The sequence below is a fragment of the Sus scrofa genome, chromosome 6 (genome assembly GCF_054392235.1).
Source record: "Sus scrofa isolate SSC_HxYL_T2T_F1_AM1 chromosome 6, Sscrofa_HxYL_maternal_Yorkshire_Landrace_v2.0, whole genome shotgun sequence".
NCBI classification, from domain to species: Eukaryota; Metazoa; Chordata; class Mammalia; order Artiodactyla; family Suidae; genus Sus; species Sus scrofa.
In genome coordinates this window covers 107,004,986-107,019,574 of record NC_139388.1, presented here as the reverse complement: position 1 = coordinate 107,019,574, position 14,589 = coordinate 107,004,986, and the positions used below count along the sequence as shown (strand labels likewise).

Here is a 14,589-nt window from a genome sequence, read left to right as displayed (position 1 = left end):
TTCTGTCACCAAAAAGGAAGATTTTTTTTTGGCTTGGAGAAGCATGTGACTCATCCAATCCACATTGTCAACCTTATTTCAAGGCGTAAGTTGAACTTGAGCAGGTTCCCTGGAAGAACTTAGTATGTATTTAGGCAAAATAAAGACTCCTGTTTTCAATATAATAGTCAAGACCATCTCTTGATGAGTTTACTCTAAGATTCCATTTTTCAAGGATAGATAATTTGATGGATCCTATTTTATATTCTGCTTCCCTACAGCCAGTAAGACCTACCAAGCATCGCTTCTACCTTTTCCTATCCAAAGGGAAGAAAAATACAAATGTCAAAGGTAAGTGGGAAAAGTGAAAAAAACATATAATATTAAGATATTACATATTGCAACCAAGTTATGACCTGGAAAAAAATTAGTGGAGCTTAATTTCATTTCAATTATTTCCCAAATGATAATTCATTATAGCAATACCTCATTTTTAGGTTTCCCCATCTTGAGAACCCTGTAGGATCTTAAGCCCTGCAGCATTAGGAACAATGGGGGTCAAGCAGAGATTCTTCTAACCTTCTTTGCTCTCTTTTAATCCTAAATTCAAGGAACATTGAACTCATAGCTCCTTTTCAAATCAGCTGTTCAGTTGACTCTTGAACAGCATAGGTTTCAACTGCAGAGCTCACACCTTATACACAGATCTTTTTCAATAAAAACAGTACTTGTATTTTCACTTTACAGCTCTTTAATTAAGTGGGGGGGTGAGTTTTGTTCGACTAGAGATCACAATTGTATAGCACAGGGCACTGTATTCAACCATTTGTGATGGAACATGAGGGAAAGAATGTGTATATATGTATATGTATGTTTGTGTGTGTGTGTATGTATAACTGGGTCACTTTGCTGTACAGCAGAAATTGATAGAACATTGTGAATCAATTACAATAAAAAAATTTTAAAAAAGAACTAGGGTTTGAGTCCTGATTCTATCCAGACTTTCAGCTTCCTGCCTTTGGGGGAGTCATTTATCAATTTCGTTGTTTCAGAGGCAGAGATAGTGGTACTCAGCAAGGAGGCCACTGGCCCTAACACCCCTGCATTGTTCAAGAAGCAACTCTACGTACACCCGCATCTATTATTTGCACATATGTGCAAGGCATCACTGATCTGGGTTTTGGACAATGCCTGGGACACACCTGCAATTGTTCACCTCCCAGAGCATGTGGAGATGACCTCTGCAGTGCAGGCTCAGGTTGGAAGGAGAAAAAGCAGGGGAGAAATGCAGGGGGATGAAAGAAGGAAGGCCCAGTAGGTATTAGTAAGAGGAGTCTGAGGTCTAACAGGGCGGAATGTGGAGCAAGCCCAAAGAATACTCCTCTGCTCTTTTCAACAGCAACATCTGTCTAAAAAGTCATTTAGGAGTTCCCAATGCCTCTCAGGGGGTTAAGAACCCAAAATACTGTCCTTGAGGAGCTGGTTCAATCCCTGGCCTCGCGTTGCCACAAGCTGAGGCTCAGATCTGGTGTTGCCATGGTTGTGGTGTAGACCACAGCTGCAGCCCCCATTTGACCCCTAGCCTGGGAACTTCCATTATGCCAAAGGTGTGGCCCTAAAAAGAAAAAAGGAAAAAAAAAAGGTCATTTAGACAATAGATCCTAAAAGTCCTCATTAAAAAAAAAAGTTATTTAGAAGACATTATGACTTGTGCCTAAATCATACACAAATTGGATACTTTGGGGCATGGAAGAGACAGACAAATTATTAAGTCCATCACCTTTTCCCCTATAAATGGTGGAGAGGAGTTTTGATCTGAAAAATGCACTGAAATTATGTATTTATTAGCACAGTGGTAGTAGAGAGGCTCAGTTTCTGGGAAACTTTCCTCACTCTAGAGGAGGAGGAAAGTGATCTCTTGAAAAACCAAATTCCAAAGAAATCTAACTAGATCCTTGAGAGTTCCGGGGTTGAGCAATCAATCTGTACGTGGTTACACAGTGTAAGACCTAATATTTAGCAGTAAGGCTAATGTACTTTGATAGGTAACATAAATGGGAGAAATTCTAGGGTAAAAAGCAAAAATCATCTAAACAGTCAACTTCTGTTAATGGGCTTAAGACACCCTTAGGGAGCAAACAGGAGAATCAGTGAAACAGACATGCCCCCAAACAGAATATCAACTTCCCATCAGAACAGTCTCTCCACTAGGTCCACTGCTAGCTTTTATTGTTCTCATTTATGCATTAAATCCCCTGTTACTTTCTACAGGGGTCAGTCTATAAAACTGATGACAAGAACTCCTTTGCAACTGAAGGCAATTTTATATAATATTGAGAAGATGACCTTGAAACCCAAGGAAAAAGAATGAACAATTTCAGGATGGTGTACTTTCGTGTGTGTGTGTGTGTGTGTGTGTGTGTGTGTGTGTGTACGGCTTTGTCTTTTTAGGGCCACACCCGTGGCATATGGAGATTCCCAGGCTAGGGGTCAAATCAGAGCTGTTGATGCTGGCCACAGCCACAGCCACAGCCACACCAGATCTGAGCTGCATCTGTGACCTACACCACAGCTCATGGCAACGTCAGATCCTTAACCCGCTGAGCAAGGCCAGGGATCAAACCTACAACCTCATGGTTCCTAGTCAGATTCGTTTCTGCTACGCCACGACGGGAACTCCCAGGATCATGTACATTTTAAGAAAAAGGAGTATTTATTTTGTGGTTAAGTACTTAATAATATCTCTACCCTTGACTGAAATAGAAAAGAAAATAAATGGACATTACCTTCTTTAGGGACATGTGCTCCAGTTAATTCTGTTATGCATAGACACACTAAATATAAATGAATATGGTTAAGTTGCTTTTGTTACCTAACAGTCGTATTTGGAAATAAATATTAGATATCTATTTCCTTTTTTTTTTTGCTTTTTAGGGCTGCACCCATGGCATACAGAGGTCCCCAGGCTGGGGTCAAATCAGAACTGCAGCTGCTGGCCTACACCACAACCATAGCAACATGGGATCTGAGCCACGTCTGCGACCTACACCACAGCTCATGGTGACACTGGATCCTTAACCCACTGAGCAAGGCCACGGATCGAACCTGCATCGTCATGGTTACAGTTGGGTTCGTTACCACTGAGCCACCATGGGAACTCCCACATTTTCTATGGGGGACGTGAGTGAGGATCGTTTTCAGGCCTTTTAAAAAACACCAGATTCTCAGGAGCAAATAGATGCACAATGCTCTGCCCCAAGGTGCAAAACCATGATTATCAACTTTGATTTCCTTCATCAGTGTCTTATAGTTTTCAGAGTACAGGTCTTTTGTCTCTTTAGGTAGGTTTACTCCTAGGTATTTTATTCTTTTGGATGCGATGGTAAACAGGATTGCTTCCCTAATTTCTCTTTCTGCTCTTTCATGGTTAGTGTAAACTGGTGCAACCACTGAGGAAAGCAGTATGGAGATGCCTCAGAAAACTAAACATAGAACTACCATTGGATCCAGCAATCCCACTCCTGAGCATCTATCCAGAGAAAACCACGACTCACAAAGACGCATTTACTCCGATGTTCACTGCAGCACTATTTACAATAGCCAAGACATGGAAACAACCTAAATGTCCATCGATGGAGGAGTGGATCAAGATGTGGTACATATACACAATGGAATATTACTCGGCCATTAAAAGGAACGAAATACCAGCATTTTTAGCAACATGGATGGACCTAGAAATTATCATGCTAAGTGAAGTCAGCCATACACTGAGACACCAACATCAAATGCTTTCACTGACATGTGGAATCTGAAAAAAGGACAGACTGAACTTCTTTGCAGAACAGATGCTGACTCACAGACATTGAAAAAGTTATGGTCTCTGGAGGAGACAGTTTAGGGGGTGGGGGGATGTGCTTGGGCTGTGGGATGGAAATCCTGTGAAATTGGATTGTGATGATCATTATACAACTACAGATGTGGTAAATTCATTTGAGTAATTAAAAAAAATAAATAATAAAATAGTATATACAGAAAAACATGCTTATCACATTGGTAAATGGCGAAAAGCTAAGTTTGTGATTATACTGGAGACAACGTCTGGATTCCAATGATCTCATCAAGAAGGACTGATGAGGCCTGGTGAATAGGTGAAATCAAACACAAAGAAATGCACAGAGATAAAGCAAAACACAAGACATCAAGAAAGAACTGGCACATCTTGGCTATACAGTATACAGTAGGCCATCTGAAAAAGACCTAGCATATTCATTGGCACCACATTCAAAGGCATCAATGGCATGACATGAATTACCAAAAAATACCCAGTGTTCACAGAATAAGCATGTGCAAAGGAAAAGTGCCCATCTATTTGTACGCTGCCTTTGTTAGGAAACAGCTATGATATTCAGTTCTGTTGTTGGGCCCCCAACACAAGTGGTGCACTGATACCTTCAAGATATTGAGAGAATGTGCATGATGGGAACAGGACTGAAAAGATATTAGGGGGGCAGTGGCAAGGAAGAAAGAGAGTAGCTGTTGAATCTGTAAAGGAGCCAAATTCAAGAAAATGGGATAGCATCCAAGTGTGACTCTGTGCCTCTCTTAATTTCCAACTTCCACAAATTCAAAAGTGACCACGCACAGCACCCATGGCCTTCAGTGACCTGACTTTGACCCTCCATCCAGCCCCAGTTCTCTGCTCTCCACTCAAATCCCCTACATTAACACACACCGGGATGTCTCCCAGCTTTGGTGCTACCATTTCTTTTCTTTCTTTTTTGTTCTGGGGGGTGGGGTGGGGCACCACAGCAGTGACCAGAGCCACAGCAGTGATGACACTGGATCTTTAACCCCCTGAACCACCAGGGAACCCATATTCTCCCTTTTCTTATGATCCCCTTTCACCTCCACTTCCCTTCTTCATGGAATAATCCCTCCCCATCTTCGAGACTCAGATCTAACTTACTCCTGAAAATATTTTTACACTCCCCCCACCTCAGCCAAAGTCTCTCCTCTATGATTCTGCAGCATCCCATGCACATTTGGCAGCACATACTTCATCACAATGATCCACGTGTAACTCTGGCTCTTGTAGCAGATGAACTGGAAAGCAGCGACTCCACCTAACTTCTAGTGGCGGTGAACAGACCTTGGCAGAATTGAACTGAATGTCTATTGTGGAAAAGGTGAAAGGACTTTGACCAACCACCAACGCATACTGAGCTCCTATTAAGGGCCAAGCAGTGAGGCAATGGGCTAAGTTAGCTAATATCAGAGGCGAAGTGAGTAGAAACTCGTCGCAATAATGGAACAACTTTTAAACGACTATATGTGCTTGGAAACAGTATAGAACACACATTGGAAAGTGTGTTCGCCATCACTGAAAGTGCTAGGAATACTATATAAAAATTGTCATAGTTGGGAGGCTGTATTAGAACGTGAGGTACTTTCTAAGATCCCTTCCAACACTGAGATTCTAGAGTCTCTTCTGCTTGACCTCTTCTTGTCAAAGATGAGAAAAATGTCCATTTGCATCTTTTAATAACAGCAATAGCTGCAGAGTTCTACACTTGGTTAAAACAAATGTACTCAGAGATTTTCCCGCAGACTGTCAGGATAAAGCCAGAAAACAAATTGCTAAAATGTGAGCTAGTATCTAGTACTTCTAATTCCCTTAACTAAGAAGGTAAAAGCATTTCCTGGGCAATTTCTGTATACATGTATGTGCATGATACATGGATGTGCAAACATGCAGCTGTATGTTTGTCTAAGTGGGTTCTATTATCAGAAATTACAGGAGAGAAAACAGTGAACACTGACAAGGTACTCTTGTGCTATCATGAAACAGTGGCCACACTTAAGAACAAATAAAAGGAATGAATGCATTTTGTGCCAGGCAACACTAAGTTGAATAAATGTTAGCATTTAATGACATGCAACAAAACAAGAATAAAACTGGCCTTTGTTCACATGAAATATTGACTCAGGATGCAGGGAAGAAAAAGTACAGACTGTAAAACCCTCACAGATGCAGCAATATGTGGGCAATTTGTGGGTGGCATAGCTGGTAATAAGCAAGTACTGTGTGCCCAGTCTCCTGAGCTGGGACCAGTCAGCGATCTACACTTGTCTGTTCCTGGGCAACTTACTTAACTCCAGTGTGCCTCAGTTTTTCTATCTGTAACGTGAGCATGATGTCACCTACCTAATAGACAGCTGAGAAGCACAGAATGACATAAGCCCTGTAAAGAGCTAAGAACAGTGCTAACCCACTGAACACCACTCAGCCATAAAAAGAACGAAATAATGCCATTTGCAGGAACATGGATGCAACTAGAGATTCTCATACTAAGTGAAGTAAGTCAGAGAGACAAATACCATATGATATCACTTATATCTGGAATCTAAAATATGGCATAAACTAATCTATTTATAGAACAGAAACAGACTCACAGATATGGGGAACAGATTTGTGGTTGCCAAGTGGAAGCTGGAGGGAGTGGGATGAACTGGGAGCTTGGGTTTAGTAGATGCAAACTATTATATTGAGAATGGGCGAGCAATGAGGTCTGACTGCGTAGCGCAGCGAACTATATCTAATCACTTCTGATAGAATATGATAGAAGATAACATGAGAAAAAGAATGTATATATATATATATGTATAACTTGGTTTCTTTGTTGTACAGCAGAAATTGACAGAACATTATAAATCAACTATAAATTTTTAAAAAATAAGAAAATAAAGTGTGACTTCAAACAAACAAACAAAAAACCAGTGTTGAACCATGGTAAGGATGCACAAACATGACCTGTCATGATTGTACCTGGACACATGTTCATACTAAGTGGATCCACAGTTATCAATACAAAGTAAAATGCTATTACTGTTCAGTTTTTATTTGCAGGGCTAAATTCAAAGACTCCAAAAGCATGATTGTTAGAGATGTAATGTAAATGTTATCCTTTTCCATCAAGCTTTATGTTTATCCAGGGTAAAATCCTACCTGGCAGCATCTTTAGGATAATTAAATGAATTACCAATGACAAAGTGCTTAGCTGCTATCATTATTATTTCTCCCACTTATCAAATACATAAGATAAATATAGTTACTACTGTACATAAAGCTAAGCTCATCTATGTCTGTTAATAACTAGGTTTGAGTGCAGTGATGGCTTCTGGAGTTGAATTGTTTTCAAATCAAGAAAAATAATGGCTAGTAACTCCTGGAACTGCAGAGAAGAGTGAAAGGGCTCAAACAGTGCAAGGTGGGTTCAAGATTATGCATAGGGAATATGAAAAAATGTTAATAAAAATTAGAATAGGTAAATCAAAGAGATGGTGGAATCTTCTGAGAATTGACATGTACTCAGCTGGCCTGTGTGGTCATTTCATGCACTGACCGTAGGCACTGCAGGCAGAACAGCAGCTCCAAAGGAGTGTATGTCCTAAGGCTCAGAACCTGTGAACATGTTAGATTATGCAGCAAAGTGGAGTTAAGGCTGTGAACAGCACTGAGGTTAGTAATGAGCTGTTTCTTAACATAGAGAGATTATTCTGGGTTATCTCACTTGGACCGATGTCATCATAAGGGTCCTGAAAAGTGGAAGAGGGTCACAGAAGAGTACCAGATAGATGGCAGCGTGAGAAATCAGCTGGCCACTGCTGTCTTAGATGGAAGAAGGGACCGTGAGCCAAGGAATGAGAGCAGCTTCCACAAGGTGAGGAAGCTAAGGAGAGGGATTCTCCCTGACAATGGAAAGGTATACAACCCTCCTGATACTTTTATTTTAGCCGAAAGAGACCCATGTCAGACCCCTGACCTCTTGAACTGGATGACAATTTGTGTTGTATTAAGCCACTCAGTCTGTGCTTATCTGTTTTAACAGCAATAGAAAACTACACAATAGGCATCTTTCTGCATTGTTTTTAATTATCTGAGATGCAGTGACACCTCATATGAGACTTACTAAATTCTTCCATTAGTTTTTGTTTTTGTTTCTACTTTTTAGGGCTGTACCCGCAGCAATATGGAGGTTCCCAGGCTATGGGTCAAATTGGAGCTGTAGCTACCAGCCTATGCCACAGCCATAGCAACGCAGGATCCAAGCCACATCTGCAACCTACACCACACCTCACAGCAACGCCGGATCCTTAACCCACTGGGCAAGGCCAGGGATCGAACCTGTGCCCTCATGGATGCTAGTCAGATTCGTTAACTGCTGAGCCCTGATGGGAAGTCCTCTTCCATTAGTTTTAATGACTTCTTATTTAAATGTGTTTAAGTGTTATATTTAAATATTTAAATAAAGCAAATATGAAATTAAATGAAAAATTAAAACATATGGAATGATTTTGTGAATAGTTCTAAAATCTGACCAAATGCAAACTACATGGCCTAAGATGATGAACAAAATTTTAGATGAAAAAATAATTTCCACTGGAATTCTGAGTTCAATAAAGGCAGCACCTGTTTCTGTTTTGCTCCTGGTGCCTAGAACTTTACTATTCATAAAATAAATAAATTAATCAACATCCAAATGATCAATCATGGTTTTTCTCAACATGTACTAAGAAGAAGACATTGCTATCAAATTTGAAAGGTGTTCTTTAAGCACTTTTCTATTTTTAAATGATTTTTAAATAGACTGCAGTTACTTGAAAATATTCAACTACCTAAATAAGAAGACACACTCTATGAATATGAAGAACTTCCTGCTTCTTAAAAATAAGATTAAGGAGTTCCTGTTGTGTCTCAGCAGATTAAGAACATGACAGTGTCTGTAAGGATGTGATTTCAATCCCTGGCCTTGCTCAGTGGGTTAAGGATCCACCATTGCTGCAAGCTGTGGTGTAGGTCACAGATGTGGCTTGGATCCGGAGCTGCTTTGGCTATGGTGTAGCCTGGGATTCCACCCTAGCCCAGAAACTTCCATATGACACAGGTGCGCCATAAAGAAAAAAAAATAAGGTTAATATTGTTTGAATCAATTATTATGCTATAGACTAAATGTATCTGCTCAAAATTCTTATGTTGAAATCTAATCTCCAATATGATAGTATTTGGAGACGGAATCTTTGGGGTGTGATAAGGTCATGAGGGTGGGGCCCTCATGAATGAGATTAGTGTCTTTATAACAGAGACCCCACTGAGCTCCCTTGCCACTTCTGCCACAGGATACAGTGAGAAGACGGCCACCTGGGAGCTAGAAAGTGGGTCCTCCCTCGACACAGAATCTGCCAGCACCTTGGTCTTGGACTTCTCAGCCTTCAGAATTGTAAAAAATAAATTTGTGTTGTTTATAAGCCACCTGGCCACAGTTCTCTGTTATTGCAGAACTGCCAAAGATATACCATAATGAAAGCTAACAGACATTTTCTAATGAAAATTTCTTTACACAGAACACATAGAGGCATTTCCCCACAAATTCTTATACATGTAATTTAGTTATATGTGCTTTGTTAAATTACATTCTGGATGGCATGTTTATGCAAAATCAATTACAAAATGGAAAATCTATAGTCTGTCCGGCAGGTTCTTGTATTTTTAGGAAAGGGGTTAAGACTTCCCGGATCTAGGGAAATCCTTATACATTGAACTAAAGATAAAATAGGGAAAAAGAAGAGGCGGGGAGTCCATCCATGTGCTGTCCTCCTTCTTCATGCTCACACCCAGGTCCCCTCTAAGGCATCAAATGTGGGGCCAGACTGAGCTCCCACAGCAAGCTCAGATTCTGAGATGCAGCACAGCAAAAGGAAGCGGGAAGGAGGGGCTACACTGCTTTCTGGGAAGTAGTATATAAGCCTTGCTCTTGGTCTTTGGATCTCCCCATCAGAGGCTGCTTTTCTGCCCTTGCATCCATCACTGTTTCATAAGATCCATTCTCCACCTGTGTCACATTACATGTCAGCTCTGCACTCTACCTCCCATTGCCGCTGCCTCCCCCAGTCTGGACTTCTGCCCAAGCTGTCTCCCCACTTCTCAGAACCCCCGCCTTGGACCAAATCCTGATACTACTTGTTACTTTCACTTCATCTATTTTTCCTTTGGCTTTTATCTGTGCAGGATCAGACTACACAGGGAAATGCAGGTGAATCTGGTAAATCTAGATTAACCATGCTAGTCTTTGGGGGCTTGGAGCAGAATTGCTAGAACTTGAGGTTCTTAGTCTTCCCAACTGGTTCTGGAAGCTCACCTCCTGCAGAAGCAAACTGGAAGCCAGTGGAAGGCAGTTGATGGCAGGGATTTCTCCAGGTAAACCTACTGCCACCACAGCCCTAGGCAAAGGCATGAAGAAGGCAGAATCTGTCTACTGAATATCCCACCATCACCTTAGAATTTCCTTTTCTTAAAAAAGTTTTATTAAACTATAGTTGATTTACAATGTTTCTTCAATTTCTGCCATACCACAGTGACCCAGCCACCCATACACACTCTTTTTTTTTTCCCTCCATTTTACATCAGGTTCTTACCCAAGAGACTGGATATATTTCCCTGGGCTGTACAGCAGGACCCCATCACCCATCCGTTTGAAATGTAACAGTCTGCATCTACCAAGCCCAAATTCCCCATCAGCCCCCCTCTAGTATTTCCTTTTGTACTTTTCACTTGCTTCCCAAAGCCCCTCCGGCTATTCAATGAACAAGGACTTCTCAAATTCCTCCTCCTTTTCCCTGTGCATTGGTTAAAACTCTCTCTCACACAGAATGACAGATTTTGTTCATTAAGTCTTCATCCAGTTAATAGAATTAACACTAAGCTGTTCAGTATGTGGAACTTCCCTGTGACATTCTGCTTCCTAAAATGTGATTCCTAATCTCAGCGACATAATGGAATGTGAATTTTGTGGAATATGTGCGAAATCATTTCGACCAGGGAGTTAATTTTTCTTTTAGCTCATGTACTAAAATAAATTACATTGACTCCAACAACCTCATCAACACTATGCCCCAGCCCTTCTCTCTGTGAATAACTCTATACTCCATCCAACTCTACAACAAACAGCCTTCGATTTAGGAAAGAATGTGAATTTGAGTTTGCCACATATAAAGCATAAGGAGATTCCACTAGTTGCTTGCGTGGATGGTCAAGAAGACAATGACAGGGAGGTAGGGAGCATAGCAAGTCAACACTCTGGCAATTCGGAGACCAATTCTCACCTTAAGAACGAGGGATTCCTAGTGGATTAAATCATGTCTGAGAGTCTAATCAGTCAAATGGTCAGCAGAGAACTGTTGAGAGCTGACTATACCGGTTCCTTGGCTTCTTTATGAGTCAGCTCACTTTACGCCCTATTTCACTGCTCACAGGCACTTCTATGAGAAGGCTAGAAGAAGAAAGGAGTCAAGACAATTATTTCAATTGCTTTTTCCCACCTCCAGTAACTCATGTGGGAAGAAAGTTAAAACCAAACTAAATGATATTTTAGTGAGTTTTAGAAGATGACATTTATCTATTGCTACCTATTTATCTATGACTATAACAACCAAGGATCAACTGCATTCCATGCAAATGCTCTGTGATATTTTTACAGTTTAAAATTTTTATTATATTTTTATTTTTGGCTGTTCCCACAGCATGTAGGAGTTCCTGAGTCAGGGAATGAACCTTAGCCATAGCAGAGACAATGCCAGATCCCTAACCCGCTGAGCCAGCGGGGAACTCCAGCTCTGTGATTTATTTATTTATTTAAACGATTTTTATTTTTTCCATTAGAGTTGGTTTCCAGTGTTCTGTCAATTTCTACCATACAGCAAAGTGAATGAAGACTTCTTATATCAGCATGTGAGCTACACAAACAACTTTTGGTAACTTATTAGGTAGTAGAAACAAAACAACCCAAGAGTAAACTTTATATACATGGGACATTCTGGCCAAATCTGATATCCAAAGACTCCTGTCAGGCATGGGTTTGCTAACCTGCTCACTCACTATCTGGATTAGTTGAACAATCCTTACTAACCCTATTGCCTCTATTCTTTATTAAATATTTTCCCCTTTTGCTTGAATTTTTCTTATGCTTATATATTGATTCAGGACATTTTATGACAACAGTTTCACACAAACACAAAGATTCTAGTGAGAGAGTTAGGAAATCAATATTTGTTCCCGTCACTGTAACATAAGGTATCTTATGAAACTAGTATTTCAGTCAATTGCTGTCTGAATACTATGATTAATGTGAGTGTTTCTCACACACTAGCTTTCCTAATTTTTGGAACTTCTAAATTTGTAGCAGAGATGGATAGGCTATCAGTGGGAAACTATACAGATTTCTTGCTATTTATCTTTCTCTTTCAGAAACGTTTTACTGCCCATATAATTACTTCAGCTAAGTCTTACAGTTACCTTGTCTGCTTATAATATGTTTAATGAAAATCTTCTCCCCACTCACTTTTTAAAAAATAAATACTAGAATTTTAAGATACATTGGTAATCAGAAAACCCACTTTCATTCCCACAGGAGGTATTCCTGTCAGAAGGCATGTTTCTTATCTATAGCTACAGAACAAATTACTTCAATGATTACTTAGAAACACTTATTATCTCAGCATTTCTGAGGATCAGGAATCTGGCAGCCACTTCATTCAGGATCTCCCATGGGTTCCAGTCAAGCTGTCAGCTGTGGATGTGGTCATCTGAAGGCTCGACTGGGGCACAAGGACCCACCTGTAGGCACACTCAGATGGCTGTCGGTCGGAGGCCTCAGTTCCTCATCACACAAATCTCTTCAGAGGGCTGCTCAGGACATGGCAGCTGGCTTCCCCCAGAGTGAGAGATCCAAGAAAGACTGATCAAAATAGATGATGCAGTGGCTCTTACAACCTAATCTTGGAAGTGACAAACCAGCACTTCTGTCACATTCTACTGGTCACAAATAACAACTAAAACTTGGGACAGGACGACACAAAGGTATGGATACCAAGAAGTGGGGAATCAATGGAGGCTGGCTCCCAGTGATATTTATTAGGTTTCTGAAAAGGTTATTACTACCTCTGATAGCAGTTTATTTCACTTCTGTACCATTAAAAATGATGAGACAAGCTCTTCAGAGACAGGCCAAAATTCACCTTCATAAGAGTTGACAGACAGAATGTATGATTCACTAGACTTTGATAGCCAACATATTTTTTAAATTATTGGAATCTGAAAGTTTCACTTCGATTGCTCTTTTCAGAATGCTTGAAAGGGAATAAAAATGGCATTTTCAAATAATTTTATTCTATAGTATGGCTAAGTAGAAAGTACACCACTATTTTATTTCATTTTTTTTTTTAGAAAAAATCCCAGATGAAGGAGCAAGGGAGATGTAACTATAGATGAAGAGGAGTAGATGCTTATTTGATGGTGAAGTAGGTGTTAGGTTAATAATTTTGCCACTGTACCATAGTTCATTCTCCTCCCTTCTCTCTTTTTATTGTCTAGTTTTAGCAGCTAGGATTGTGAGATGCAGAATGAGATTAACCTTTTATTGTCTAGTTTTAGCAGTTAGGATTGTGAGATGCAGCTGCCCCAATATCCTGCAACTACAAGTCCATAATCATACCAAATACGGCATGATTATTAGATATTCATAAGAATTTTTGAGACATTAAATACAAAAATTACTATGTTGAGAAAGAATAACTACTGAACTTGCAATACTCCATAAATACACACTCTCACTTTAAAGCTAACGTGTTTCACACATGCTTAAAACAGTAAGAATTAGTGGAACTAAACTCAATGTATTTAATACATATTTAGATTTTTCCAATATCAATTTTAAGAAATTATACATGAGAGGAGAACACTGAAGAACAAGGACATAAATAATGATGTTTTCTTAAAGTTATTTCATTAAGTGCAGTGTTATGTGAACTTTTTTCTTGCTTAGTGATTGGCAGTTATTTGGAGATAACTTGAATGAAGTTTTTAATTCCAAACATAGATATGTCAGAATGATGGAATATTAAAAACTGGTAAACCAGAGTAGTTGTAATGAATATTCACTGTTATAATAGTAGGGAATCCTCTTTATAAATCTATTGCTATTTATTGAATTTCTGCCAAATTTCAGTAAGATATCACAGTGTACCCAAGAATTATTGGCTTGACCTTTCCAAATATTTATTGCATTTTCACACAATGTTGCCTCTCATGTTAACTCTCTGTAAGCAGGAATAATATTTTTTCTGGGAAACAAATAACAATGTCATTCATATTCTGATACTATTTCATTTTCACCCAGAAATAAATACCATTGGAAAGCAGCACTGTAATAGTCCATAATTATTATTATGATTCAGAAGGACAAGTTCAAATAAATCAGGCTATTGAACATCATAGATATTCTACAAATGTGTACATTTATCTAGAAAATTCTAAGTCTAACCAGGAGGACTCATTGGAACCCAAAATAATTTTTCCCGAGCTTCTATCTATTTCAATTGTCTCTAACGTTCTCTTCCTTTGCTTTCGGATTTGCTTCTTTATGGCAGCTTGTTTCAAGTGAATGATTCAAATGCAAGCCCAAGCTACTCATGACAGAATCCTCCACAGTTCATAGGTATGCAGTTTTAATTGTTCAGAAGCTCTGCTTTAAGTGAGTTTTAGAGAAGATGGTCAAA

At 39.6% G+C, this 14,589-nt stretch overlaps 1 protein-coding gene across 27 annotated transcripts in view; it reads right to left on the bottom strand.

Moving 5' to 3' along the window:
- DLGAP1 (DLG associated protein 1) overlaps window positions 1-14,589 on the bottom strand; it is a 1,399,633-nt gene that overhangs the window by 667,057 nt on the left and 717,987 nt on the right. The window contains exon 1 of one of the 27 annotated variants that reach the window (XM_084964280.1): window positions 7,950-8,019. The exons of the other annotated variants lie outside the window; for them this stretch is intronic. The gene's annotated coding sequence lies outside the window, so the exon portion shown is untranslated. Of the gene's footprint in view, window positions 1-7,949; window positions 8,020-14,589 lie in introns of those variants that run through there. 27 annotated transcript variants of the gene reach the window in all.